The sequence below is a fragment of the Lathyrus oleraceus genome, chromosome 5 (genome assembly GCF_024323335.1).
Source record: "Lathyrus oleraceus cultivar Zhongwan6 chromosome 5, CAAS_Psat_ZW6_1.0, whole genome shotgun sequence".
NCBI lineage: Eukaryota > Viridiplantae > Streptophyta > Magnoliopsida > Fabales > Fabaceae > Lathyrus > Lathyrus oleraceus.
In genome coordinates, this window is record NC_066583.1 from 424,924,164 (window position 1) to 424,930,083 (window position 5,920).

The window sequence follows — 5,920 nt, forward strand, 5'->3', positions numbered from 1 at the left end:
AGCTTCCCATGACGAGCCTTGAATTCCAAGGGATCTAATACATAGGATGTCAAACTCCTTAACTCTTTCAAGTCGGGTTGTCTGAAACTGTACTTCTTCGTATTCCTTCTTTGATTATCCATGTCTGAAAATTTGCAAATAGACCTCTTAAGTTCCTTGAAAGTTTTCTCATTGTTGATGATATGGATGTGTATGGATGCATGAATGCATGGATGCAACAATCACACTTAAGGATCAAGCAAATCACATCACACAAAGGTCATGGGATGGATCAAGTCATCCTTAATATCAATCATCCATTTTGATGGATTATGGTTTACACCTTATCAACACCCAAGTTCCATTGATATTAAGGATACGCAAGAACAGATCAACCACGAATCAAGGGTTTGTTGCAAGTCACGAGCATGGAGTCTTGGTTAAGAACCACCCAAAGGGAGTGTACCATGGTTAAACCTGACAATCATGTTATACAAGAGGTTCCCATAGTCATCATCCCATCTTTAGGATATTATCGGATAAACGACTACTCGTATTCCAAAAATATTCTCAAGAGAGACTCTTATGAGTGTAGTATCGTGTAACAATCGTATCAAATCTTACACTTGAACGATCTTCGCACTACGTCCTAAAAATAGGCCAAGATGGGCGTGGTAAACTAAGGTCCTTGGCTTCTAAGGCATATATTGGAAAGAGTAATGCCTAACCACGACTGCTCGTGTGACATTATTGATCCCAACATAACCTCCACCAAGTGAATGGGCTTGCACGTCAACTTGCTAAGGAATAACTCCACACAAGTCAACAAGACTATGTCATTCTCCTATCCTAAGTGCACTCGAGTTCGGGTATAGAACTCATCTCACGAAGATCACCAAGCATACAAGGAATTAATATTCAAACAATTCAATCATTACATACAATACAGTAATCCCAAATTGCACAAAAATATGTCACAAAGCAATATACCATACAATACAACAAATATGAAAAGTAGGCAAAATCCACTACGCAAATGATAGTCCCCAGCAGAGTCGCCACTTTTTTGTAGCGGGGTATTCGTTACCATTAGAGATATTGACTACATCCAAGGTAAACCATACAAGTCGAGTCGCCACCACACTTCTATTTATCCAAAGGAATGGTTAGAAAGCGAACAAAAACCTAAAAGTTTTATCGAATCAAAAACTAGTAAAAATGTCAGAGATCTGGGTAAGGGGGTTGGTTATGCAATGGGAAGGTTTTAAGCATCCAAAACATCCTAGGTACTCCTAGGGAGCCCTTTTCATAAGTGTTGTTCTAGTTTAAAGGGTGTAGGTATATCTAAAGTACTATTTACTAAAAGGAAGGTTAAAAGAAAACGAATCGCAAGGATATCGCATCCACTGCCTACGTATCTCATCTGAGTATGAGAATCAGAGTCTTCGTAGCTCGGCTACCTATGGGTTAAAGAGAAGTGTGCTCGGTAAGACATCGCGTCTTATGCCTACGTATCTCATCTGAAATGAGAATCAGAGCAAAACGTAGTTCGGCTAACTAGGGGTTAAGGATTTCCATCTGAACATGGACTTACAAAAGAGGACACCAACTGTGTCAAAGGAGGGTGGGCAGTGTGTTCAACGTCCTAGGTGTCGCAGCTCGCTGAATCAAGTCTTAGGCAGTTACCTCTTTGCAATAGAACGGACTGACATGCCACAAGATCGGAGACGCCCGGAAGGTCTAAATATGGGAAAGCTCTGCTCTGGAGTTGTCATGCTATATGGACCTATGTGTTAGGATTTACAAAGGGGAACATCTACCTAATGTTAGCATGCAAAGAATAGGGGAATTCTACCTATGTTATCATACAAAGGGTTCTACCTAATGGGTGCTACCTAAACGGAACAAAAGTTGACGGATGGAACGCGGAGAGGAGTTACGAATAAGGGTAGATGGCGATGCCGGAGGCAATCGACTTATAAGTAGATGGCGATGCCTGAGGCAATCGACTTACAAGAGGATGGACGAATGCGTGCTGGTTCTGTTAAATTTTGAAAATGATTACTCGACGTTGGATCGAGCTTTTGATCTTATTTTGAAATGGTTATTGGATGTTCGTTTTAATTCTTGTATTAACAGGTGAATAAATAAATAAAGAAATAAATATTATACACTTTATGGGAGAGGGGTACATTTGTTATGAATGGGGATTGTTCATGGCAAACAAACAATAAGAATATATGCGTCATACATCATACAAGTAGGCAACAGTTATCAATCAGATCGGATAAATAAACAATATATAATCAAACCAAAGAATCAAATAATGGAGCATTTAAACAATGCATGAGAGTATGAACATGTTAAATAATCAAGCAATAAAAGCATGAATGAGAGAAACATGTATAAAAGATAACAGATGAATCAAACAGATGAAAATATACACACGAAGGGTCCACTGAATAATTTAATCAGGAAATGAGGTAAGGACCAAAAAAAATCAAGTTAAAAGGCCTCTAATACATGGAATATGAGATGAACAAGGGAGGATCAAAAGATCTCTTCAATTGCCAGAAGCAATCCCTAAGTCAAACATCGATCATAAAGAAGTCAACTGAAAATTCAAGTCAACTTAAAAAATAACAAATAAATAGCAAATTAATCAAGAAAATTATGAAAAATTAAACTAAATAAGGTGGGGTCAAGACATCATCATCCCACAAAAAGATTTTAAAAATAATGAAAATTGGCACGTGAATTAATTAAAACAAAACATAGGTCAAACCAAAAGTCAATTAATAAGACTAGGTTAGAAATAAATCAAGAATAAATTGTAAATTAATCAAGAAAATTATTAAAAATTAAAATAAATAAGGTGGGGTCAGGATATTATCATTCCCTAAAAAGATTTTAAAAATAATAAAAATTGGTACGTGAATTAATTAAAATAAAACAGAAGTCAAATTAAAAGTCCACCAACCAAACTAGGTCAAAAATAAATCCAAAATAAATTGAAAATATGAAATACAATTCCAAGAAAAGGTCAGGTTGACCATGAGACAGTGGTCAACCTTCATCCCAAATATCAAATGCTAACAATAATTTTAAGTCATAAAAATAAATCAATAAAAGAAAGTGTGTTAAAATGGACCATTTAGAATAAATAATTAAAATAAAATATTAATATTAAAAAATACGAAAATAAAAATTATATAAAATTAAGTAAAACATTAAGAAAAGTGAAAAAAAAATTTGGGTAATTTTATGGACGAAGAATATATTTTAGATAAGAAAAAGAAATATGAAAATGGAAGGATTAATGGTGATGAACATGGTAAGCAAGCGTAGATATATCAAAACATGGCGATGGAAGAAATGATTACCTAATGGAAAATAGAAGTGGAGTGGAATCTGATATTTGATGAAGCTTTGCCTCCTTGCCACGAAATTCCAATGCTCCTTTAGGGTTAGGGTTTCAGCTTCTTAAATAGGGTGGATTAAGTGTTCTCATGAGCTTTTTTAATAAGTGATTTATCCATAAGAATAAAAGTGTGAAGTAAGGTGTAAAATGTTGTTATTTTGGTCCAAACTTAAGTGAATGGATGTCCAATGCATGGCCAAAAGAGGTAAAAAAATGTGACTGATTTGTGCAGCATGCTTAGAAAATCTGATTGGGCCAGTCAGGCCCAAAATCTGCCTAGAAAATCAAGTCATGGTGCCCACTTTAAATGAATGTATCTCTCAAACCATGGATCCAAATGAGATGATTCCAAAAGGATGTGAAATAGGACATGGCAAGTTACAATTGTTATGAAGAAAGTATTTTCAAATAATACCTTGAAGTGCAAGAAAACTGGCCAAGAAGTCTTGACAAACTTTGAGAATTTTGGACTTAGAAATTTTTCCAAATGTCCTAAAAAAATGTCTCACTTTGACTAAGCATAACTTTCTCAATTCTAATCCAAATGGAGCAAACTTTATATCTCTAGAAATCTTGGAATAAGCGGAACAACTTTCATGTTGGAGATATTTTCAAGTGGAGCTTTTATCTTGATGCAAAATGGGCTTAAAGTGAGTGCAACGATCATGAAAACTTGCCCTAAAGGGAAAGTCAACCATTTCCAAATTAAGTAACTTTTCCAATTCCTGATTAAATGATGAATCCATGATCCAACCTTGATCAAATTTCACATGTAGGATCCCCTAGGCATGGATTTTGAGATTCCACTCTCAAAATGTCAGGAGTTGACTTTTCTGGCCCCATAGTTGACTTTTCCCAAACTATCTGATTCCCGATTCCATTGATCAATTGAAGCACTTCTAGCTCAAATAAAGAGCTTATTTTTTTTTATGTAGACCCTTGTGGACATATGGAGGGACATGGAAAAGAGTTTCACCTAAAGAATCAGAAATAAAATGATTTTATACAAAACCCTAGTTTTACGGCAAAATGATCAGGAACTGATTGCACTGATTGCCAATGGATCTTTCTGAGATAATTATGAATCTTCCTAGGCCAAGATGCCTCTCTAATCATGACATGGATGAGCTCCTCTACTTCCAACCAAACATTGTCTGTTGCAGGTAGCCATGAAACCCTAATTTCTGATTAAATCCAGATGAACACTCTGATAGCTTTGAATCCTTCACTGATGAACTGAGGACCATAATAAGATACTTGGACCCCCTGAGACCCTTGAGACTTGTATACTTAGAAAATGAAGTCCAATTCTCAATCTTGCTTTGTGTGGGATCCTTCTGTTAATGAGTGATCGATCAAAACCTGATCTCCATGTCACTAATGCAGTATGCAATGAGTATGACCTAATATGATGCTAATGAAGTGTAAAACATAATCCCATGCTTCCAGGAAAAATAAAAGGTAAATTTTGGGGTATTACACTTATGATGGAAATGAATTCAGAAACCAAGTTCAATCACGTGTGTCATTGCCTCACCTTCTTCACATGTTCAGAACCAAAAGTTCAAATGCCTCTAGCTTCCCTCCATCTGAACATTCTCTCCGCCGACAACGGCTGAGTCCTAAACCTCTAATAAACCATGTCAATCTCTTCCTCTCACTGCCCTAGTCCTGAATCCGAAGTCCAAATTCCAAAATCCTTTACCAATTTCAGGAATCGAGTCCAACTATATAAGAAGCCTAACTAACAAATTTGAAATTAAATCATTATCCTCCGTAATCAAAGCCTTAAAGGTTAGGGATTTGATTCCCCTGACCGAGTCCTACATCCGAGTAACTAGCATGAAGCAAATGGTCAAGGAAAAATGGATACTCACTAGAGAAGATGCAACTATCACCGTGAAGGTGTGAAAACACAAGAAATAAGGGGGGGGGGGGGTTAAAAGCCAAAGCTTTTTCCAAAATAAAAACTCTACTAACACGTTGAAAAATGAAGAGATAAAAATACAATGATTTTTATCCTGGTTCGCTTGAAACTCAAAGCTAATCCAGTCCATCTGTTGCGGTAATTCATGACCATCAAGTTATAGACAAACTTGACGTCAATAAAACCAGAGTCGCCACCGCACTTTTATTGTTTCCAAAGGAAAAGGGAAAAGTACGAAAAAAACCCAAAGATAAGAAGTTTAAAAATCAAAACTAATAAAATGCCAGAGATTACTGGTAAGGGGGTTGGTTACACAGAGGGAAGGTGTTAGCACCCAAAGTATCCTAGGTACTCCTAGGGAGCCCTTTTTTATGTGAGTATGTGTTTTTTGGTATAAAAGATGTTTGAGGAAAATAGAGTGTGGGGATGAGAAAATAATTCATTAATTATATTTTTGTGTTTGACAAGACCTTCAGAGTTATGCCTACGTACCAACATAAAAATGAGGGATCAAAACCTCGTAGTTTATGGTAACAATTTCAAAGTTGGTGAATTGATTTTAATCAAAAGTTTAAATGAAAAAAGGCATAAAA